The sequence below is a fragment of the Helianthus annuus genome, chromosome 12 (genome assembly GCF_002127325.2).
Source record: "Helianthus annuus cultivar XRQ/B chromosome 12, HanXRQr2.0-SUNRISE, whole genome shotgun sequence".
Taxonomy (NCBI): domain Eukaryota; kingdom Viridiplantae; phylum Streptophyta; class Magnoliopsida; order Asterales; family Asteraceae; genus Helianthus; species Helianthus annuus.
Window position 1 is genome coordinate 41746295 of NC_035444.2, and position 26846 is coordinate 41773140.

Sequence of the window (26846 nt, forward strand, 5' to 3'; positions counted from 1 at the left end):
TCGTATAGCGTCGTATAGGTCACGTATTGACCTCGTATAAGCCTATAAGTGTGATATCGTATCGTATAGGTGTAGTATAGGTCACGTATTTACCTCGTATAACCCTATAAGTGTGATATCGTATCATATAACGTAGTATAGGTCACGTATTGACCTCGTATAAGCCTATAAGTGTGATATCGTATCGTATAGCGTCGAATAGGTCACGTATTGACCTCGTATAAGCCTATAAGTGTGATATCGTATCGTATAGGTGTGGTTTAGGTCACGTATTAACCTCGTATAAGCCTATAAGTGTGATATCGTATCGTATAGGTGTGGTTTAGGTCCCGTCTAATCCTATATGCATATACAAGACCTATAGGAAACCTATACGAGACTTATACTACACTATACGATACGATACGATACAATACGATACGATACTAAACAATAACACCCGTATAGGCCTCTATACGAGACTTATATACTATACACTATACGATACGATATGATGCAATACGATACGATGCAATACGATAAGATAATTTAATTTAAACGATAACAATATAATATATTTGTATTATTTACGAATAATATTCTTTTTTTATAAATAATTTTCTTTTTTTATAAATAAACAAAGGAATACGATAATTTAATTTAAACGATAACAAAACAATATATTTGTATTATTTACCAATAATATTGTTTTTTTTATAAATAGTTTTCTTTTTTAATTTTTATAATTCATAATATTTATATTATTGTTTATTTTTATAATTTATATTTGTATTATTTACCAATAATTTTGTTTTTTTATAAATAATTTTCTTTTTTTATAAATAAACAAAGGAATACACAATAAAAAAAATACAAAAATGGAGCTTTATATACGCTCCTTAGAGGTCCCTACGCAGCGTATGAGACGAAAATGACACAACTACCCGTGTATTTGGCTTCGTATAGCCTCAAAACAAGGGTATAAAAGACATTTTCAGACCTTTATATACGCTCCTTAGAGGTCAATACGCAGCGTATTTAAACTTTGTGAAAAAATATCCCTCAAACCTACCAAAATGACCCAAAAAATCTAATGGTTTATATACGCTGCGTATTGACCAATACGCAACGTATATAACCCTTGTTTTCTGTGCAATAATTGGTTGTCAGGCACTGAAATCCATGGTTTATATACGCTGAGTATTGGTCAATACGCAGCGTAGAGGGTTAACCCTATACGCTGCGTATTGACCAATACGCTGCGTAGATAAACCCTAAATTTGCTAGGGTTTGGTGTGCCAATAGGCACTTTAGTGTGCCAATAGGCACACCCTATTCAAAATAGGACAATTTTAATGGGACGGAGGGAGTATATGCTTTAGTTCACTATATAAACAGATTTCACACCATTAGCCGACATTACGTGCAAAGTTTTCCTTTCCAGGCCTTTAGATAGCTTTGTACTCCTTGCAAACAACAAATATAAACACTTACCATTCTTCATGTTTAACGAATGATTCATCTGATTAACCACAGACAAGCTGAACTTAGCATATATGCTACAACCATGTGGCAGTGTTCTGGAATCATCAGAATGAAGATACATTGATAAGCGGTCTTCCACATTGTTCCCATTCGGATATATGAGTACTCGCCTACACAAACAGAAGACAGCATGAAGTGGATTTAATACACAAATAACCCAATGTAACAAGAAATTACGACATGTCAGTGCATACAGTAATAATACCATTTATATCCTCCAGCAATGACGGAGTCAGTATAGAAACATTTGTCCTTGAATCCTGAACAATTCTCTATTTCCCATATGAACCGTGCAGGTGGATGATCATCAAACACTGTGGATTCAAACCTTAATGAACTATACAACAGAATTACTGAAAGAAGCTTAGAATGCATAATCTATATATACACATTTAATTTATCAACTCTATAGTAAACTTTAGTTTTTTTTTTCAAAATTGACCACAAAGATTTTTCTTTGAAAGTTTGATCACAAACGTTTTTTTTTTTTTTTTTACACTTTTCATTTTTCAGATTAACCACAAAGATTTGTTTTTTTCATGTAACATTACAATTAGTATGGTTTTCACTTTTTATAAATTGACCACAAAATTTTTATACTTTGAAGTTTATCGACAACATTTTTCATTTTGATGAATTACACGTTTATTCAAAATCGAACGTGTCAAATATAATTGATTTTTTTATTCTTTACGATGACGAACTAAACGTCCGAATAACATCGGAATTCGTTGTTATGGTTTTCTTGATGTTCCGGGTTTTCTCAAAGTTCCAGTATAATTTCGTAATGTTGTATATCCAACGGCATTTGTTTTTGTCTCTTTTGCACCGCTACTATAACGAACCGTACTAGTTTAAATACATATACAAGCAAGGCTAAACCGACATATATATGCAATACTTTTAAACAAATTAACGAATCAAATGGTACCTTCGGTTGATTCAGATCCTTGATCCTTCTGTAGCCACCGTCTCATCATCTTCACGCTGCAACATTGAAGTCTAGATATAATTACATTCGATCTGATAATATTAACTGGTCAACCAAAATCCAAAACCCTGGAAACGATCTAAGCATTTCCGCAAAACAGTAGACTAAATTGGAACGACTTTAAAAATCAAATCTATCATTACAAAACGATTGATTGAACAGATTGAACAGCCCGACTACATGCCATTGCTTTGTAATTGTCTTTTTTCATACGGAATGATATTGTTTAATTGTTTAAAAAAAAATTTAATGACCGAATATATATTCGATCTGATAACCTGTACTTATCAACCAAAATCCAAAACCCTACAAACTAAGAATTTCCACAAAACAGCAAACTAAACTAGAACTTTAAAATCAAATTTAACGTTACAAAACGATCAATTTAAGAGATTCAAAGTCAATTTAGTGATGGAATATAAATCGATCTGATAACATGTACTGATCAACCGAAATCCAAAACCCTAGAAACTAAGCATTTCCACAAAACAGTAAACTAAAGTAGAACAACTTTAAAATCAAATTTAACATTTTGTAAGATCGATTGAAAGCCAATCGAATAAAAATATATCCGATCTGATAACATGTACTGATCAACTGAAATTCAAAACCCTAAAAAGTAAGCATTCCCCAAAACATTAAACTAAAGGAGAACAACTCTAAAATCAAATCTGACATTAAAAACAACCATAGAAGAGATTGAAAGTCTATCTAGCGATCACATATAAATATATCCGATCTTAAAATATGTACTGATCAACTGAAATCCAAAACCCTAGAAACTAAGGATTTCAACAAAACAGTAAACTTAATTGGAACAACTTTAAAATCAAATATAACGTTACAAAAACGATCGATTTAAGACATTGAAAGTCAATTTAGTGATTGATTATAAATCGATCTGATAACATGTACTGATCAACCGAAATTCAAAACCCTAGAAACTAAGTATTTCCATAAAACAGAAAACTAAAGTAGAACAGCTTTAAAATCAAATTTAACATTTTGTAAGCTCGATTGAAAGCCAGTGATCGAATATAAAATATTTGATCTGATAACATGTACTAATCAACTGAAATTCAGAACCCTAAAAAAGAATTTCCCCAAAACAGTAAACTAAAGAACAACTCTAAAATCAAAATTAACATTACAAAACGACCAATTGAAGAGATTGAAAGTCGATCTGGTGATCACATATAAATAAATATATCAGATCTGATAATATGTACTGATCAACTGAAAACCAAAACCCTAGAAACTAAGGATTTCAACAAAACCGTAAACTAAATTGGAACAACTTTAAAATCAAATCTAACGTTACAAAACCATCCATTAAAGAGATTGAAAGTCGATTGAGTGTGGTGAAGTAAGTAAGCTACGGATAGTTAGTGTGCATGTATGAACTGTGGTTGATATTATTATTATACCCACCTGAGAAGCGATCGGAGGAGACATCGGAGGAAAAGGTGGGGGAATCAGACAGAGGGGATTATGAGAAGGGAGGCGATACTCTCGAGATTCTAGGGATTGAAGCAACAGCGCAGTACCTGGTGACTACATGTTTCCTATATATAGGAGGCTCCAAGACTTTACACGTCACCTAACACGAATTAAACATGACAATATTATTATTTGAATATAATAAACTAGGTTTGTAAAGCCTTAAACTTGTGAGCAAATGAACAATTATAGATGGTTGTGATGCTTTAACTGGCATTTATTTACAAGGTTATTAAATATAACAAAAGTCATCCATCAATAGAATATAATGTTTTTGCTTTTCTATCTTCGAGCATGATTTGATTCAATATTTTTAAGGGTCTATATATTCACACACCCAACTCCCTATTTCCACATCTTTCTAGACGCCTCGTATAGGCCTATACGAGGCGTCTAGGGTTACTTTATCCGATCAACCACTGAACCTCGTACAACGTCACATCAGTCACATCAGACGGGGCGTCTAGGCCGGTACGAGGGAGCAATACGAGGGTACTAAGACGCCTCGTATAGCCCTATGCGAGGCGTCTTAGAGACTGATGTGACTATGTGTCTGGCGTGTGACATAAAGCAATATGGGGCGTCTAGGGCTATACGAGGCGTCTATATTTCATATAAAGTGCAACTTATAGTGCATTGTTGGTCCACCCGAGCATTCTTTCTATTTCTTCTACAATCTCTTCGAAACAAACTCTTGTTGTTTGCATTCGTGTTCTTATCATCCTGAAGTGTTGAAATGTCATCATACTGGGACGACAACTATGTCTCCGGGCAGTATTCTAGCGACAATTGGGTGCCCGAAAGCGTTCAGGTAACAGTTATTAGCTCAACTGTTTTAATTACTTGTTTTTTAGTTTATTATTTACTAATGATGATACCGTTTTTTGGAGGAGTCTGGCGTTCCAGATTCTAACGAGCAAGAGTAGGTTGTGTCTAGTATACAAGGAAAAGAGAAAAATGCCCGGATAGTCCCTATGGTTTCGCCTTTTTTCACCTATAGTCCCCAACTTTCTAAAATTACCTGAATAGTCCCCAAGTTTTCAATTTTTGTTCCCGGATAGTCCCTGAAACGGATGGGGTTAGTTTTTGGTGTTAAGTAGGTGTGAAATTACTAAAATACCCTTATCATAAAACAAAATATATACACCCACATATTATCCCTTTCTCTTCATCCCTCTCTGGTACCACCACCACCGTCACCTCCACCTCCACCGCCGCCATCATCACTGACCATTACCACCATCATCACAACCACCCCTGCCACAACCACCAGTTAACACTACTTCTCTCTCTTCTTTCTCTACCATATTCACCCTTCACCGTTACCACCTATCACAACCACCAGCCGACCAGCCGCACCCACCCCACACCTTCTTCTAACCCCTCATCTCTTCTGAAACATATCTGAAATCAGACCATCGAGTGTAGACGACGGGATTGGTTCGATTTGCAGGTACGATTAGGGATTTCTACCGGTAGAGACGAAGGGGTTTTCTGCAACGTAGAGACGAAGGGATTTTCTGCCAAGTACGATTAGGGCTTCGATTTGCAGGTTCATAGGTGGGTGATAGTGGCGGTTTGGTTCGATTTGCAGGTTTGTAGGTGGGCGATGGTGGTTGTGACTTATGTCAATTGTAAGTAGATTTAGACCTTTGCAACTGTGAACTAAAGTGATGATTATGCCAAAAATGGACAGCATATCTATTGTTGAATTTGTTGGTGCACTTGTGTCTGTACTTTGTCTGTATTCGGTCTGTATGTAAACGATGTCCTTGGTAGTCTGTAAGTTGACCAAGTCAACCATCCTCCGGATTGACTTGGCCAACAGTTGGAATATGTTTGATATGTTTGTCTGGCTCGAAGGATGAGTGATCGAAGGATAATGTAGATCCTTCGATCACCTCGAAAGATATGCTTCGACTGATGGTCCTCGAAGGATGATCCTTCGAGGTCCCTACTTATCCTTCGAAAGCATTGTATCCGAAAGATGATCCTTCGGACCATCTATCGAATCCTTCGAGAAGACCTGCTGTATATGGGTATATATACCCATGCAGTGTTGAGGACAGAAGAGAGAGGCACACAGATAGTCACACCGAGAGATAGAGAGTTGAGAGCATCCTGTCCGAAACACTCACACACTTAGAGAGTTTATAGAACATTTCTGTAAACATTGAGCTTGTAACCGAACCCTCATTGCATTAATACAAGTTGTGTTAATCGGTGAACCTGTGTGTTTGTTTCTCTACTTGCTACTAACTCGGTTTGCTTGCTAGCTTGGATTCCGCACTCGCTAGCAGGTTTGTATAACAAGGTTTAGGTTCGTCATCCTCCGCGAAAAGGGACCTACAAGTGGTATCAGAGCCTCGCTCTTTACCTTGTTTAAAACCGGGTTTTTACAAGTTTTGGTGTGTTGAAACACTTGGTTTTGCACCTGTTTTTACTTGTTTTCTTGCATTTTCTTTGAGTAAAAACGTGTCTAAACTAACCGGGAGTGTTTAAAGTTGGGTTGGGTAACTTGGAAATTGGTTTTTAAGAAACTTTGTGTTTTCCGGCCAATTTCCGGTGTGTTTCCGGTGACCGGACTTGGTGGATAAGGCTTGCCATTTTTGGGCATTGTTTTTGAAAGTCAAAAAGTTGGTGAAGATTTGTGTGCAGAACATACCTTTCTGCCGAAAGTACTTCACCAACCCATCACCTTTTTCACCAACCTATCACATCAGATCAGTGTGTGTCAGAACCTCTCGAAAGATATCTTTCGACATCGAAAGACTATCCTTCGACATCTGTCGATCAAGGAAGGCTCGAAAGATTGTTATCCTTCGACCCATCCTTCGAAGTCTGAATCATATCCTTCGAGAAAGGAATCTAATCGAAAGACAAGTGTCCGAAAGATAGGGATTTAGCTCGAAAGATAAGGATCTTTCAAAGGAGAATCCTTCGAGCTCTTGAATCTTTCGAAATCATTGTTCGAGACTCAACAGTAATCTTTCGAGTACTGTTGATCCTTCGAACAATAGTTGATCTTTCGATTGTGGTCAGTTTGTTGTTAACAAGTTTCTGTGATTTCAGATCCTTCGACCAGGGTCCTTCGACTGGGAGTGATCTTTCGGGTGCTCATCATCCTTCGAGACTTGGACATAGAATTTATTTTTCTTGTTAAAGATGAATCCGAGTTGGTGGGGAAATCCGGCTCCAGACAGTGGAAAATACATGAATACCAGTCAATCTCCATCATGGGCCGAATCTCCGGTATCTACATCCTCACAAACAAATGCCACTCCAGCTGGTCAATGGGCGTTTGTTTCAAATCAAACTCCGAGTATTCAAAGTCTTCTACTAAGCGAAAGTGAAACCGGAAGTTTGAACAGGCCTCCAAAGTTGATGCATCTTAATGAATATCCGGGATGGGTTGATCGTTTCCATACATACATTCTTGGTAAAAATACAGAGTTATGGTTGCGGTTCACTACGGAATTCGATCAAACTATCGAGGTTGCTGCTTCTTCGACAGCTACATTTGCCGATCTTCCTGATGATCAAAAGAAGACGTATGACTTAGAAAAGAAAGCATACGCTATTCTCACTCAAGCACTGAGCAAGGATATTTATCATCAGTTCGTCAGTTTCAAGACTACGAAGAAGCTGTGGGATGCATTGAAGACAAGAGGAGTAGGTAATGAAGCCACACGTCAACTACGACGAGATCTACTGAAGAAAGAATTCGATGGCTTCACATGTATGGATAAGGAGTCCTTGGGAGATATGACAAGCCGTTTCTATCACCTACTTACTGAGCTGACCAACTTTGAAGTCACAACGACTCCAACAGAGGTGGTAAAGAAGTTTGCCGATGCATTGCCTCCTCAATGGAACAACTTCCTGGAGATCTTGAAGTACAACGGAACGTTGAAAACTACAAATATCAACGATTTCGTGCAGCTTCTGGAAAACAAGGATCAGGAAGAAACGTTGAAGGCAAAGAGAGTTGCAGTGCCACAGAATCCAGAGATGTATTATGGCACCTCCACTACTTCATCTGCAAAAGCCGGTTCACATGCTCCACTTCAAACGGCGTTTGTCACAAGCACGGATATGTATGGCAATCCAGTGCAAGTTCCGGTAAAGCCGCCTCCAACCACAGATCTGTATGGAAATCCAATACAACCACCTCCTCCTCCTCCTACTCAACAACCACAATATGCGTGTTATGGAGGAACATCATCTGCAGGTCAACAATCAAAGTCTAGTACCGTTCAGCTCGACACGTCAAGCTTTTCTAAAATCAGTGTAGAAGTAGCTAAGGAACACATGGAGCTGCTTAACACTGTAGTGAGCGCGTACTGTGGGTTGATAGAAGGTCAGATTGGAAACATTAATCTGACACAAGAAGATTACAGGCAGATTGATAAGGAAGAGATGGACTTGATGGATATCAAGTGGGCCTTTGCGAGTGCTGTGAGAAGAGCAAAGGATTGGATGGAAAGTACTGGCAGAACCAGCTTGGAAAGTAAGCGAGACACCAAGTATGGGTTCGATAAGCAGGCTGTTAAGTGCTTCAACTGTGGTGAACGGGGCCACTTTAAAAGGGAATGTACAAAGCCAGTACAGCACGGGAATCAAAATCCCTTCAGAAACCGAGGCAACCAGCAGAATCAGAACAGAAACACTGAGCGTTCATTGGTGCCTGCAAATAATCAAACCAACCGAGCACTTGCAGTTCAGGTGGATGAGGGTTGTGACTGGTCAATCCAGTTGGGTGGTGATGCTCCTGATGAAACAGCATGTTTTGCTCAGATTGTGAAGGAGCTAGTTCACACCAGTGGTGGAGAATCTTCTGCCAGTGGTGGTGAATCGTCTGAAGATGAAGACTCCTCTGGATACAGCAGGAGTGTTGATGAAGAATCATTCAACTCTGGTGATGATCATGTGGGTGAGACATCTAATGTTTCGGATGATATTGACATTGATGAACTCTTGGAGGAAGCTGCAGCAGAAACTCAACGAAGATCTATTTTGGTGGATCAAGCTGCTTATATTTCGTCTTCCCTCCATTCAGCCTTTATGGCTAATGTCGACGGTTCATCAAGTCAGGTATGTGTCGATGAACCCACTGCTGTTAATTGTGATGAATGTGCTAGGTTGCATGCTAGATGTGCTGAAATGGAGAAAAGTATGTCTGAGTTGCAAGGCAAACATGATGCTTTACAAGCTAGTTTGTTTGACTTGCAAGACAAACATACTACTGTGAATGAGAATTTGAGTGACTTGCAAAGTAAGCATGACGCTTTGCAAGAAAAATATGATGTGACCTTTCTCCACAATCAGAAATTGACTGTGGATCTCTCAAAATGCACAGAAGCCAACATGTTTCATGAAAACCATGAAAAAGAATTTAAGTCAATGATTGAAACATTAAAGAAAGATAAAACTGAATTGACAAAAATGGTTTCAAGAAAACAGACGGACATTAATTTGTATATCTCTCGTCTTGAAACAATGCAAAAAGAGATGGCCTGTGTGAAAACCGAAAGTGATGCGATCCAACTCAAGCTAGACAGTTATTTGAGCTCTAGCTATGTGTTAGATCACATCATTGATGTTCAGAAGGAAAAGAGAGATGTCACATGCATAGGCTACAAGAAGTGTCCACCACCAGTGAGACATAATTATGATGCCATGCCTGATGAAGAGGACAGAGTTTTCTTTGAACCTTCTGTGCCTCTAGATGTTAAGGAGTTTGCTGCAGGACTCGGATACCAAAAGGAAGTATTCTCAGATTCAGATGTGTCAGCAGATACATTTGTGAGTGCTGAACAGAATCAAGATCCTCCAGTTGTGATTGAGGATGCTGATTCGTCTGATGATGAATCTGACGATACTGTCCCAGCATAGTCTGATGCGGTAGCCAAAAATGAGGACATACCTCTTGAGAATCACATTCTATGTGATCCCCCTGTTCAACCCGCTAAGACTGTTGCAGCTGAGTCCTCATCTGCAGAAGAGACGGAGAGTGTGAATTTGCTGTACACTCTAGTTGGTGATGATAAAATTTACTCAGACAAAGATTTTCCCATTAAGAATGTTAATCAATCCTTAATCTGCAAAGTCTTTGAGAATTCGACGAGTAAGTTCTTGGGAAAGGCAGGACCTAAAGTTACAGTTACACAGTGTCCTCCTATTCCAAAGGCTGAAATTCGAAAACAATTTGGTAACAAGAAATTACCAACAGTGCCAACACAGCAACATCACACCAAACCCATAGGTAAAACACCGGCTCAAGCTAACAAGAAGCCGAACCAAAAGAAGAAGAAGAATGTTAACTTTGTGAAATCGACGGGAACAGACAAAATTGAGAAGTTTGAAAATCAATCTAACTTAGATTTTGTCAAGAAAGCTATTGTCGAGAAAAGAAATGAACCAAGCAGTTCAAAACCTAGTACCTCGGGTTCACAAAGTTCAACATCATCGGCTAGACGATCACATGATTCTTCGGGGTTTGTAGAACGAAGATCATGTTTTGAGTGTGGAACCATTGGGCACATTATTAGAAACTGCCCATATCTTCATAAACAAAAAGGAAAGGTTGATGATCCCCGTGGTAAGACTGACCGTAAGCAAACTGTTTCCACAAAACAAGATCCCCGCCTTGTAAAAGAAAGGGAAAAGAAACAGAAACGCCAACAGGTCAAAAAGATTGAAAAAGCGATTAAAACCAATGTGGTTCAAAAACAATCTGTTGCTGTAAAACCAGAAACTTCTACAATTTCAAACAATCAAGAAGTTAAAATTTTAAAGAAAGATTCTGGTAAAACAAAACAGACATGGAAACCTAAATCGGTTACTGAATCAGGGGGACCATCACAATTCACCAACCATCAAAGACAAGAAGTTATTGTCATTGATGAAAATGGAAGACCCAAGACCACAATGGCTTGGGTCCCCATCTCCAACTAATTCATTTGAGTTCATGTGCAGGGTGTTTCAGGAGGAACTATCAGTAGTCACTGGATTGTTGATAGTGGGGCATCCAGGCACATGACAGGCGACATGAAGCTTCTCTACGACGTTAAATCTATTAGAGGAGGTTATGTTGCTTTTGCTGGAGATAAAGGTGGATACATTACAGGTGAAGGAATGATATCTAACGGGATTGTCAGCTTTGACAAGATCAATTTTGTGCAACAACTTGATCACAATCTTCTTAGTGTTTCTCAAATCTGTGACAAGAAATTCTCAGTACACTTTGATGCTAATGGATGTTATGTGCTGAAACCCGGCTTCAAAATTCCAAAAGAATGGATTCTCTTGTCGGCTCCAAGGATAAATGATCTGTACGTCCTTGACATGAGCCAGGCTATTACTACGTCTGCACAAGCAACTTGTTTCGTTTCAAAAGCCACAGAAAAAGACACTATCTCTTGGCACAGACGAATGGGTCACATTCACTTACGCAAAATGAATCATTTGGTTTCAAATGAATTGGTGAATGGTGTTCCCCTCAAAAATTTCCATCTTCAAGACATCTGTGTTTCGTGCCAGAAAGGAAAACAAACAAAGAAGAAGCACCCTACAAAGAAGATCAACACAGTGGCAGTTCCTCTTGAACGCTTGCACATGGATTTGTTCGGTCCTGTCAAGCACAAGAGTATTCGGGGTGATCAATACTGCCTCGTGGTTACTGATGATTATTCAAGATTTTCTTGGGTTGCGTTCATGGCACACAAGAGTGAAACCTTTGGTATTATCAAAAACTTGATCATTCAGATTGAGAATTTGTATAAGTTGAAGGTTAGGCGGATACGTAGCGACAATGGTACTGAATTTAAGAATCATTCCATGGCGGAGTTCTGCACTTCAAAGGGTATTCTTCATGAGTTTAGTGCAGCTTATACTCCTCAACAGAATGGTGTCGCTGAACGTAAGAACCGCACATTGATCGAGACTGCTAGGACAATGTTGGTAGAGTCGCAGCTACCCATTCCATTCTGGACTGAAGCTGTGGCCTCTGCATGTTACACATTGAACAGAGTCCTTACAGTCAAAAGACACAACAAGACCTGCTTTGAGCTTCTTCAAAAACGGAAACCAGATTTGTCTTATCTAGAACCGTTTGGAGCTCCATGCACAATCATCGATCCTAATGGAAAGTTTGGGGCAAGAGCAATTGATGGATACTTTCTTGGGTATGCCACCCCTAACTTACGAGTCTGGAATCTAGAGACTAAAAGGGTCGAGGAATGGTCTGAGGTCAGAGTACAAAGGCACACCTTGCCAGTCAAAAATCCGGGTCAACCTTGGATGTTTGAGTACGATGACTTCTTCAATTCGATCAATGTTGAAGCCGTTGAAGAAAATGCTGCGGCTAGGATGTTTTTCGAGAGTGACAATGCAACAGTTTCACCGGTGGTTCGTCCAATTCTTGTTAATCAAGAACCATCTTCTTCGGTGAACAATAATACTCTCAACAATGAGGATTTTCATGATGCAAACGAATTGAACGAATCTTCAGAGGATGATGAATTTCTAGATGCAGATCAAGAAGCTCCTACAACAGCAGTTCATGGTACTTCAGAGGGTACTCCTCCAGTGGATACACATAGATCAGCTGAGACTACTGCATCATCCTCTTCGTCAATTCCGGGTCTTGAATTGGTTGTTGATCTTAATCTTAACAACCTGGGTATAAATGTTCCAGTTCCAGATAATCCAGAAACAAGGATTCATAATACCCATCCTCAACAAAACATCATTGGAAATGTGCAAAGTGGCGTACAAACAAGAAACATGTTGCGAAACAACAACAATGCAGGCTTGTATGCAGACATTCGAGAATCCGGGCAACAAAACGATTGGTCCTTCGCGTGTTATGTCTCACAAGAAGAACCAAGAACGTGGAAAGAAGCCTTGAAAGATAATGCTTGGGTTGAAGCAATGCAGGAAGAACTGCAACAATTCCAGAAGCTGGGTGTCTGGAAACTAGTAGAGAAACCTGCTGGATACAAGAAGATTGGTACCCGTTGGGTTTTCAAATGCAAAAAGGATGACCGCGGAGTTGTTATCCGAAACAAAGCACGTTTAGTCGTTCAAGGTTTTCGTCAGATTGAAGGGATCGACTACAACGAAGTCTATGCACCTGTTGCACGTCTCGAAGCAATTCGAATCTTTCTAGCCTATGCGTCCTTCAAAGGATTCAAGGTCTATCAGATGGACGTGAAAAGTGCATTTTTACATGGTGTGGTTGAAGAAGAGGTGTACGTCGAGCAGCCTCCAGGTTTTGAAGATCCTATCCATCCCGATCGGGTTTGGTTGCTCAACAAAGCTCTCTATGGTCTACATCAAGCACCGCGAGCTTGGTATGCAACCTTATCACACTATCTGCTGGAGAACGGTTTTCGTAGAGGTCTTATCGACTGTACTCTTTTCATCAAGGAACAAGATGGAGATCTTCTTCTGGTACAGGTATACGTTGATGACATTATTTTTGGTTCTACTAATGATGTCTTGTGTAGGGAATTCGAGCGCATTATGCAGGATAAATTCGAGATGAGTGCTATGGGGGAAATGACCTTCTTCTTGGGCCTACAAGTACAACAAACGGAGTCTGGGATATTCATCCATCAGACTAAATATGTTGGTGACATCTTGAGCCGGTTCCAGATGTCTGATGCAACGCCCATTGGTACCCCATTGCCAACTAATCACGGAATTACTCCAGACTTGAAGGGAGAAGCTGTTAGCCCTTCTATCTATCGCGCCATGATCGGATCTCTCATGTACCTCACAGCATCAAGGCCAGACATAATGTACCCGACGTGCCTGCTTGCCAGATATCAAGTTAATCCGAAGGCCTCACATCTTGCTGCTGTTAAAAGGATTTTTCGTTATTTGAAGGCGTACCCTGACACCGGTCTGTGGTACCCTAGGGATAATAACTTTGAACTGGTAGCTTTCAGTGATTCTGATTTTGGCGGATGCAAAATCGACGGTAAATCCACAACGGCTGGATGTCAGTTTTTAGGAAATCGCCTAGTTACATGGCAATGCAAGAAGCAGACGTGTGTCGCTACATCAACATGCGAAGCTGAATACATTGCTGCCTCAAGTTGTTGCTCCCAAGTTCTTTGGATCCAACAACAGATGCGGGACTACGGTTTTGAATTCCTAACTACTCCTATTTACGTTGATAATTCTGCTGCTTTAGATATCACTAGAAATCCTGTGCAGCATTCAAAGACCAAACACATCGAAATCAAATATCACTTCATACGTGATTGCTTTGAGAAAAGGCTAATCGATGTTGTTAAGGTCCACACCGATGACCAACGTGCCGACTTATTTACCAAAGCTTTTGACAAATCTAGATTTGACTTTTTATTATTGGTAAACGGCATTAAGGTCAAGCATGAGTAAAACCAACATCGGAAAATCATTTTTGTAAATACCTTTGTGTTTTTCAATTTGTCTTAGTTTATTGATTTTAGGGGGAGTAAATCCAAAATCTGAAAATCCAAAAACATCGAAAAATTTCAAAAACACAAAAACAATAGAAAATCAAAAATGAGTTTCCTGGCGAGCAAAAGAGAAAATGATAGTACATCAGTGGTCTATCCAAGCCTCTTCAAACCTTAAATGAAAAACGATAAGCAGCTCTATATAAGATGTATCGGTAGGCTCACAATCATTTTAAAGTGTGCAGGGTGATATAAATCTTAATCGACTGAAGACCAGGTGGGAACCACTCATTGGCATATGGTCTTAGTACCGAAATTTCGTTTGATAGATTGCCGAGGTTCTGAGATATTCGGTCTTTATGCTGCTTATCATCTGGGTATCATGGTTGTATCTTTTACCGAAAAATAACGGGGACGCAAGTCTAGATCTTCCATGATACTATACATACGTGTACATATTACATACTGCATTCGACCTCAATAAGTGATAAACAATCACATGTCCAAATCAAATAAGTGATAAACATATCACATTTATCCGGGTGTCAAGTTCGTCTCTCTGCTGTACGGAAGTACTGACCTGTTCACGGACTTGCACCTGTGCCCTCATGCATACGAAAATCAAGTTCCTTATCAATAAGTGATTATATCACATAGGACTTGGTTTTCAAATCAAAATAAGTGAGTATCTCACAATTTATACGGTCAAACAGATGATAATCGGTATACTCACCGGTAAGATGAACTCTCGTGCATACCTTGATACGGGAATGTGTCGTGATGTGGATGAACACCGGTCGGTAAGTATAAATCATACATTAACGTATCCTCTAAACATGATTACATCTGATAAGTTGAGCTTAAGTGGACAACAATACCGATAATTGTTATAGGATGCTTATCTTAATGATAACTAACTGAACAAAAAGAGTGTTTTGGCATGACCGTACACTGATATGATTCTCTTACCCTCGAAACTCGCAAAAAGAATGTTTGTATATATTTATTTATTTACTGCTTAACTTTTATTGTCTTTTTTTTAAACAGTTTCGTCGTTTGATGCATATCAGCACGACATTAGCGGTGATGTCGTTTGATAACACTCAAAGGATTTTTAACTTGTTGTCTTTTAATTTCAAAAATACCAAAAAGATTTTAGGAGTGTTTTAATATAAACTTTATAAAAGCCAAAAAGATTTTATTTCTACTTTATTTTCGATCGTACGATGTTGGAGCTCGAGTCTTCGTTGCCTGAAACCTGAATGAAAACCGAACTGACTAAATCTTCATAAACGGTCGAAATTTGCATGTTTGAAAGTTAAAAGGCTAGAATTGGCAAATTTATTAAACTTTCAAACTGTCGGACGGTGTTTGATTGTGACATGGTCATACGTGTGTCATTTGTTTATACTATATTCCAAGCAGTTGTTCTCATTACGCGTTTAGATTTCTTGCATGTGCAGATTCTAAAGGCTGGGAGAACATAGTCGATGACAAGCTCTGGAATGAAGACACAACGAGAAGGCGCTCAAGTGATGAAAATGATCGAGTTACCGTTGGCCATCATCAACACCACAGGGATCTCACTTCATAAAGATAAAGTCTTTTCACGAGCATAACTCAAGGGGGAGCTTATGTTAAGGGGGAGTTTGTCAACACACTTCCTACATGATATGGGTAGTTTGTTGATACACTCTCTGCTTTCAAGACGTGAAGACTTTGAAGATCCTCCGACATTGAAGACTTGAAAGGACATCAGAGTTTTGGTAACTCGAAGACCAAAGACCGTCGAAGTTCGAGACGAGTCTACAACTATAGAAGATAAAGACAAAGCTACAGCCAAGGGGGAGTTTGTTGGTGCACTTGTGTCTGTACTTTGTCTGTATTCGGTCTGTATGTAAACGATGTCCTTGGTAGTCTGTAAGTTGACCAAGTCAACCATCCTCCGGATTGACTTGGCCAACAGTTGGAATATGTTTGATATGTTTGTCTGGCTCGAAGGATGAGTGATCGAAGGATAATGTAGATCCTTCGATCACCTCGAAAGATATGCTTCGACTGATGGTCCTCGAAGGATGATCCTTCGAGGTCCCTACTTATCCTTCGAAAGCATTGTATCCGAAAGATGATCCTTCGGACCATCTATCGAATCCTTCGAGAAGACCTGCTGTATATGGGTATATATACCCATGCAGTGTTGAGGACAGAAGAGAGAGGCACACAGATAGTCACACCGAGAGATAGAGAGTTGAGAGCATCCTGTCCGAAACACTCACACACTTAGAGAGTTTATAGAACATTTCTGTAAACATTGAGCTTGTAACCGAACCCTCATTGCATTAATACAAGTTGTGTTAATCGGTGAACCTGTGTGTTTGTTTCTCTACTTGCTACTAACTCGGTTTGCTTGCTAGCTTGGATTCCGCACTCGCTAGCAGGTTTGTATAACAAGGTTTAGGTACGTCATCCTCCGCGAAAAGGGACCTACAGAATTTCTTGAGTTTAATAGATGGGTATTGAAGTATAAATGACTTTTAAAGATGAAGATGGAATCATGCGGCTAATTCTTTTTGCCTATGTTAGAAAATCCAAATCTGTAGTGAATATTTGATTATGTGAACTTGTTCTTTTTTATTCTAACATAAAACCCAAATACACATGATGCGACATTATAATGGCGGGCCAGTGGTGATGGCAGGTGGTCGTCCGATGGTGGGATGGTGGTGGTGTGTCAGTGCTCGGCAGGTGGTGGTGGCTGGAGATGGTGGCTAATGGTGCATATCTGGTAGAGAGAGAAGGGTTGTAGAGAGAGATGGGTTTTAACCATGTGGGCCCCACCTGATTTAATATACTAATTAATTTATTTTAATGACTTAATAGTTATTTTTTATATTAAGGGTATTTTAGTAATTTCACACCTACTTAACACCAAAAACTAACCCCCATCCGTTTCAGGGACTATCCGGGAACGAAAGTTGAAAACTAGGGGACTATTCAGGTAATTTTAGAAAGTTGGGGACAATAGGAGAAAAAAAGCGAAACCACAGGGACTATCCAGGTATTTTTCTCCAAGGAAAACAAAACAGATCGTTTCTAGATTTGAACACGCATTGTTGATGAAACATCCCCTGTAGATGACTCAAACCATGCTGGTTAACGAAGTTATCCGACGCAACAAGGGTATCCGGATTATGGATACGGGTGTGAATATTCTTACGGAGGAGACGGTGGATACAGAGGAGACGGTGGATACGAAGGAGACGGTGGAACGGAGGAGACGGTGGTCATCAGCAATTCATTTCCCCGGGCGGTCCTTAAGTTCATCAAAACAATCCGGACGTTGGAGGATATGGTGGATATGGTGGTGAGGCACCCCCAATCCCAAATAATCCGTACTTAAAAAAGCAGATATCAATTTTATTTTGTTATGTTAGATAGATTAATTATTATTATTATTATTATTATTATTATTATTATTATTATTATTGAAATTTGTATAACAATTATTATTATTATTGTTGTTGTCGATGTTACATGTTTTCAACTCTTTAGATGAACTAAAGAAACGGATACAAGAAATAGCAAACGCGGATGGTTTCGTTATTTGTCACCCGTCGATCAAAGAAAATCGGGGGAAGAACCGGGAGGGTATGGCTTGAATGTGACCGTAGTGGTGAGCACCACACTACAGCAACACTTAAAAAAGCTGGAAGCAAAAAAAAAACGGTTGCCCGTTTTACCTGTTGGCTGTGCGAGACCACCCGTATGAAACCGGGGAGATAAAAGAGGGAAAAATTGAACATAACCATGAACTTTGTGAGGACCTGTCGGCCCACGTGTTTGTTCGAAGGTTTACTCCAAGTGAAAAGAAACTGATCGAGCAGCTGACAGCTCAAAACATGGAGCCGCGCAAAATTTTTCAAATGATAAGGAAGCAGGACCCCGACAGGTTTCATGTTCAGAAAGACGTTCAAAATGCTGTGGCGAAGATTAGAGCCGAACAAAGACACGGATTGACTCCCATGCAGTCACTAGAAAACGTGCTGATAAACAACGAATTTATTTACGAGACATGGGAGGAACCCGGAACAGAGATCGTAACATAGATCTTTTTTCTTCATCGGTACTCGAGAGACATGTGGCGTGCATTCCCCCACGTCTTGCTGATCGATGCGACGTACAAGACAAACTTATACAATATGCCATTTGTCCATATTGTTGGTATGACGCCTACCAACCATTCGTTTTGTATCGCGCATGCCGTTGTCAGTAAAGAAGGGGGTGATAACTTTGTGTGGGTGCTTGAGAGGATCAAGTCAATGTTGGATGAATGTATGGACCACGTGTGATTGTAACGGATAGAGACCTGGCCCTTATGGGCGCGTGTGCTAAAGTATTTCCAGACACCTCCAGGCTTCTTTGTAGGTGGCACATACAACAGAATATTATGAAGCACTGCAAGAGTGCCTTCACAGAAGAAGACTGGGAAAAATTTTTGTCATTCTAGGGGTCATTGTGTGAGTCTCCATCCATACCCATCTACGAGTACCACTTGTGCAACCTGCAAAAGCGACTTGTGGAGTGCAAACATTCTAGTAAGTTTTTTAAATAACATACGACTCACCTATGTACATTTTAATAAATTATTTTTTACTTTTTAGGGGTCTTCAATTACGTGTATGATAACTGGCTAAAAGACTATAAGGAGATGTTCGTCTTTGCGTGGACTGATAAGAGACGCAACTTTGGTAATCGTACCACAAACAGAGTTGAGAGGCAACACGCCAACTTAAAGAGATACGTCCTAGATAGGAGCTCGCTGGACCGTATAGTTGGTTGTGTCCGGAACGGTGAAATAAGGAAGAGTTTTCGAGACTGCATCGAAAAAAGAATGAACCACCACAGACACCCGTTGTTTCAACACCTGCTTGGAAAAGTATCCCATACGGCCCTTGACTTGTTGAGTGGAGAGGCACTTATGAAGCTAGATGTCTTGGAGCGCTATCATTCATCATGTGGTTGCCAAATGTGGTACAGTTGTGGGTTGCCATGTGCTTGTAGGCTAGAAAAGTACATGCGTGCTGGTAATAATTGTTAAACATACAACACTTGTGTGATATATTTCTGTTAATCATGTGACTTAAACAATGTTGTTTTTAACCGTGCAGAGCGTTCGATTCAACTCGAAGACATAGACGTCTTCTGGCCGAAGCTTAACTTCCAAATTTGTAAATTGATAGACGATGACGTTGAGGTGGTCGAATAGCTAAATATTGTTAGACAGCAATTAGAGTCGCACCCCCCAACTCAGAAAAAAAAGCCTGATGTCAAAGATTAAGGCGGTGTTGACTCCACAGAAATCTACCAAGAAACCACTGGTTGTCCAACAAAATACTCGTTGCTGACCAACAACAAAGAAGGTACAACAAAGGTTGGATGAGGCCTCTCGTATAGATGAAGAATTGAGGAGAAGCTCCTTCGGTGATGCAAACACGTGCTTTGAAGGTTCCCGACAAAGTAACTACGATAACCCTCGCCACAGCACGTACGTTCTGTCACAGGCCTCTCAACAGTCGGTTATAAGGTCCCAAAAACCCAAAGCGAGCCTAAGTCGTTCAAAGAGTTCTAAGAAGAAAGAGACACGAAATGATCACGGTTTTTCTTTAGTAATTAGGGACGACAACATGGGAATCATCAAACAGTTTAAGTCTGTCATTCCTCCAGTGTTTCACCCACATCTCGTGCATACGAGATGTGAGGCCGGACGGTCATTGTGGGTTTTAGTCGTTGTGGGCTTAGGTATGGATCAGAGTTCAGAGGGGGGGGGCTCATTCGAAGGGACCTTGTCCAAGAAATGGATCAGAACGAATCGATCTAGTTCCCAATATTTGAAGCATGGGATGAAGGATATTTTTACACGCATCGTCAGTGCCTAATTTGGGATTCAGTGTCCGGTTGTCCCCCGGGTCACGGACTTCCCCTTGGTAGGGCTTCTTATTGCACAAACGTACAGTATCGGGGTGCACCTGTCAAGCATGGGTGCGAGTTTCACTTTCGTCCCGATACTAAGTCCTCCGGCTAATCAACAACCACTATTCATAACACTTGCACATGTTAACGAGAACCACTTCATACATGTTAAGCTGGAAGGGGATTATCCAATGCCACCAACACACGGGCTATGGTTGAACCACCGAAGACCCCATATGGAACAATGGGAAGATATGTACTTGCCACGTCCAGATGGTATGGATCGATAATGAATCCGCCACCAAGATCAAACCCCACTCTTAATTACATCGACAGTGATACGGAAGAATGATTTTTGTAATTAATAGGATTTTTTGTATCGATAATTATTCTTATTGTAATTAATAAGATTTTTTTATTAAATTCTATATTTTTTTATAATTACAATTGCATAAAACAATTTAATAAGATTTTTTTTAAATTTTCTATAATTTTTTTATAATTAGAATTGATTAAAAAAATTAATAAGATTTTTGCTCATATTTTTATCATTTTTTTTATAATTACAAAAAAATACAAATATACGCCTCGTATTGACCTAGACGGCTTGTCTATGAATGGTCAAAAGACCATTTTACCCCTGATATACCCTCAGTCTAGGTTTAAACGAGGGGCAAAAGGGCCATTTCAACAAACCCAGGCGCCGCGTACAGAGCTAGACGGGTAGTCTATTTTGAGCGGCATTTTTGGTTTTGAATTTTTTAAAAGGACTTGAACATTTACCATTTTACCCCTGAGTTTCCCACAGTATAGGTCTCAACTAGGGGTGTAAAAGTAAATTTAAAAAAAGTGGACGCCTCGTATAGCACTAGACGGGTAATCTATTTTGGGCAGCAAGATTTCTTTTTTTTAAATTTGGATTTTGAAAAGTTTTTATTGAATTACCATTGAGCCCCTGAGATTCCCCTAGTATAGGCCTCAACTAGGGGCACAAAGGTAATTTTAAAAAATAGACGCCGCATATGGACCTAGACGGGTCATATACGATGGGCGGTTACTTTTTGGGGTTTTTTTAATAACTAAAAAGGTTTTGTAAATTACCATTTTATCCCTGTATTGCCACCAGTATAGGCCACATTCAGGGGTAAAATGGTAATTAACCATTTCAGAAATATCTTTTTGAAATGGTTAATTACCATTTTACCCCTGAATGAGACCTATACTGGGGCAATACAGGGGTGAAATGGTAATTATACAAAAAGGTTAGACGGGTCATCTAGCTCTATACCAGGCGTCTAGGCCTCGTATAACAGGGGGAGACCTAGACGCCCCTACATGACACCCAAACCAAACACTCACACACACATACGCTCCATATACGGATATATGCGACTGGGATCGTATTCGGACCCTTATTTTCGACCATTGAAGCATCCCTGGTACGTATTTCAACCCGTAGTTTAGTATTCTTCATATGCTCGCTACTTCTATTACAAGGCGCGACTACAGCCGTGAGTGGTGTACGAGCACAGATCTTTTTTTCTTTTATTGTTTGTTGTACAGGAGGTCGTGCGCTCTAGCACACGGTCTAGCCCAGTACTACGCCTCCGCCCATCACCGGTAGGAGCTCGAAGTTTTGTATGGCGACGCGTACGTGGCCTTCATTGCGCGTTCATTAGGCCTCATACCGGAGCAGGACCCACATTTACGGACGCTGCCCGTCATGCCGACGCGGATGGGTTTTCAGTCGCTGTGGGGGATGGGACTGATCAAGAGGTTCGTCGTTGGCCCGCGGTTTAAAAACCGCGCAGGGGGCATATGGACAGAGTAGCCCCTACCAGAGCAGTTCGAGCTAGTCTATCCTCCGGCAGATCCTGCTGCAGTGCTCGTGATGGACCCTCCGGTGAATTTAGACGGTCCAGCGATGCCACAGCCACCACCACCTCCCGGGGCGCCTCAGTTTCCATGTCACGTTATTCTAGGTCATGCCCCAGGAGCTGCAGTACATCCGGAGATACGAGCAGAGCTTGACAGGCCCAACGATTTGATAGGTTGGTTGGTTGGTTCGGGAGGCGCAGGATAGACGAGAGAGAGAGGGGTTACCCGCGATACCGCTCCCACCACCTCGAGCACCACATCAGCAGCAGCAGCCAAATCCAGATTCGGAGCCTGATGCATAGACCAGTCCTAGTTTTTATTTTTGTTATGTATGTACAAACTTATCTTATATATTTTTGTTATGGATGTACAAAAGTTATCTTATATATGTCATATTTACGTTTGTTTTCAGTTATTCGGTTACTTAATGATTGTTGTCTTAAATTGATATAATACGGAAACAATATATGTTCTCATATAATACGGAAACAATATATGTTCTGAATATAATACGGAAACAATATATGTTTTGAGTATAATACGGAAACAATATTTAAACGAGATAAAATTTTAATCGGAAGAATAATATTTAAAAAGGTAAAATATTAAAAACAATGTAATCGATCGAATATATTTAAAGCGCTAATTTTTAAAACGGTAAAATTTTTGATAGTGTAAAAAACAAAACTTTTTTTAAAAACACAAAAATTTTCACTAAAAAAAAAACACCTCCAAAAACTATCATAATAACCCCACCAAAACACCCTTCTTTTAACCAAAAAAACACCCAACGTCTGGACGCCTCTTATAGGCCTGTACGAGGCGTCTAGGTTTTCTTAAACTTTGTGTCTGACATCCCCTGAAGACCCCCTTGAATTATGTGCCTAGACGCCTCGTATAGCCCTATACGAGGCGTCTAGGGCACCAAGAATGTCCAAATAATGTCAGAGGGTGTCCAAATAGATCCAGCCATTTTTAATCGGACATAGAAATTGATGACATGGTGTCTTATTTATTTTGATAAATTTTATTCAAGAACCTTAAACGTGCTAAAACTTGAACAAAGTAATAAACATTAATAAAGAAAAAATGCAGCCTTCCATTCATATTCAGATAAAGTTTTAACTCTACAGGTGAAAAAGGCTTATAGAGAGGACATGTCCTCCCTATAGGCCAAAAAATTGTCGTCCCTATAGGATCTTTTTCTTGTAGTGTTTAAAAACATCCGAATACAAAATACAAATCATTCTCTAGTTGTCCCAAAAGACCTATCATTCTAGCATGTGCCTCATCTTTCACTTGAGGTAAGGGCTTAATAAACGGGTCTTCGAGTTCGTGATATGTGTATCTTGCTTTTGATGACATCCTCCATTTCAGTAGGTCCCATATATGATCAAACTTAGTATGTGCTAGGTTTCGTGATGTGACCTTGTTTTTTTTCGTCTAAGTAATAACACAGGTGTTGTCACAAAATATGTCTATCAGTCTCTTAATGCGTGGCATCACCTCGAGATCAGCAATAAACTTCTTCATCCAAGGTTGCTACTGTTGATGTTGCAATATACATTGTTGCCTGACAAAAATTTATACAACATGTATGTATCCATACAACCCTCTATGGCTCAATTTTGCGGAAGTGGTAGTCTGATCCATGTTATTTATCTTTAAACTTTTGATGATTTTGGTCCCTTGGCTTTTAACGAACATTCTTCATTTAACACGTGTTTATATACATGGTTAGACCTAACCCTTTTCTGGAATGGGTGTGCCTATTGGCACACTAAAGTGCCTATTGGCACACCAAACCCTAGCAAATTTAGGGTTTATCTACGCAGCGTATTGGTCAATACGCAGCGTATAGGGTTAACCCTCTACGCTGCGTATTGACCAATACTCAGCGTATATAAACCATGGATTTCAGTGCCTGACAACCAATCATTGCACAGAAAACAAGGGTTATATACGCTGCGTATTGGTCAATACGCAGCGTATATAAACCATTAGATTTTTTGGGTCATTTTGGTAGGTTTGAGGGATATTTTTTCACAAAGTTTAAATACGCTGCGTATTGACCTCTAAGGAGCGTATATAAAGGTCTGAAAATGTCTTTTATACCCTTGTTTTGAGGCTATAGGAAGCCAAATACAAGGGTAGTTGTGTCATTTTGGTCTCATACGCTGCGTAGGGACCTCTAAGGAGCGTATATAAAGCTCCATTTTTGTATTTTTTTTATCATGTATTCCTTTGTTTATTTATAAAAAAAAGAAAATTATTTATAAAAAACAATATTATTAGTAAATAATACAAATATAAATTATAAAAATAAAAAATAATATAAATATTATGAATTATAAAAATTAAAAAAGAAAATTATTTATAAAAAAAACAATATTATTGGTAAATAATACTAATATATTGTTTTGTTATCGTTTAAATTAAATTATCGTATTCCTTTGTTTATTTATTAAAAAAGAAAATTATTTATAAAAAAAGAATATTATTCGTAAATAATACAAATATATTATATTGTTATCGTTTAAATTAAATTATCTTATCGTATTGCATCGTATCGTATCGTATTGCATCATATCGTATCGTATAGTGTATAGTATATAAGTCTCGTATAGAGGCCTATACGGGTGTTATTGTTTAGTATCGTATCGTATCGTATAGTGTAGTATAAGTCTCGTATAGGTTTCCTATAGGTCTTGTATATGCATATAGGATTAGACGGGACTTAAACCATACCTATACGATACTACGATATCACACTTATAGGCTTATACGAGGTTAATACGTGACCTAAACCACACCTATACGATACGATATCACACTTATAGGCTTATACGAGGTCAATACGTGACCTATACGACGCAATACCATACAATATCACACTTATAGGCTTATACGAGGTCAATACGTGACCTATACTACGTTATATGATACGATATCACACTTATAGGGTTATACGAGGTAAATACGTGACCTATACCACACCTATACGATATGATATCACACTTATAGGCTTATACGAGGTCAATACGTGACCTATACGACGCTATACGATACGATATCACACTTATAGGCTTATACGAAGTCAATACATGACATATACTACGTTATACCATACAATATCACACTTATAGGCTTATACGAGGTCAATACGGGACATATACTATGCTATACGATACGATATCACACTTATAGGCTTATACGAGGTCAATACGGGACATATACTATGCTATACGATACGATATCACATTTATAGTCTTATACGAGGTCAATACGTGACCTAAACCACACCTATACGATACGATATCACACTTATAGGCTTATACGAGGTCAATACGGGAACTAAATCACACCTATATGCTTATACGGGTGTTATATCGTATCGTATAGTATCGTATCGGGTGTTATTTTCCTTTTTTTTTATAAATAAACAAAGGAATACACAAAAAAAAAACAAAAATAGAGCTTTATATACGCTCCTTAGAGATCACTACGCAGCCTATAAGACGAAAATGACACAACTACCCTTGTATTTGGCTTCGTATAGCCTTAATACAAGGGCATAAATGACATTTTCAGACCTTTACATACGCTGAGTATTGGTCAATACGCAGCATATATAAACTATAAGGGTTAAAAAGATAATTTTACCACAGGTTTGGGGTTAAAAATAATTTTACCACCCTTTAAATACGCTGCGTATTGACCTATACGCAGCGTATATAAAGGTCTGAAAATGTCTTTTATACCCTTGTGTTGAGGCTATAGGAAGCCAAATACAAGGGTAGTTGTGTCATTTTGGTCTCATACGCTGCGTAGGGACCTCTAAGGAGCGTATATAAAGCTCCATTTTTGTATTTTTTTTATTGTGTATTCCTTTGTTTATTTATAAAAAAAAGAAAATTATTTATAAAAAAACAATATTATTGGTAAATAATACAAATATAAATTATAAAAATAAAAAATAATATAAATATTATGAATTATAAAAATTAAAAAAGAAAATTATTTATAAAAAAACAATATTATTGGTAAATAATACTAATATATTGTTTTGTTATTGTTTAAATTAAATTATCGTATTCCTTTGTTTATTTATTAAAAAAGAAAATTATTTATAAAAAAAGAATATTATTCGTAAATAATACAAATATATTATATTGTTATCGTTTAAATTAAATTATCTTATCGTATTGCATCGTATCGTATCGTATCATATCGTATTGCATCATATCGTATCGTATAGTGTATAGTATATAAGTCTCGTATAGAGGCCTATACGGGTGTTATTGTTTAGTATCGTATCGTATCGTATAGTGTAGTATAAGTCTCGTATAGGTTTCCTATAGGTCTTGTATATGCATATAGGATTAGACGGGACTTAAACCATACCTATACGATACTACGATATCACACTTATAGGCTTATACGAGGTTAATACGTGACCTAAACCACACCTATACGATACGATATCACACTTATAGGCTTATACGAGGTCAATACGTGACCTATACGAC

The 26846-nt window shown here is 38.8% G+C and overlaps 1 pseudogene; it reads right to left on the reverse strand.

The window, feature by feature from the left end:
- LOC110892645 overlaps window positions 1-26846 on the reverse strand; it is a 53101-nt pseudogene that overhangs the window by 8187 nt on the left and 18068 nt on the right.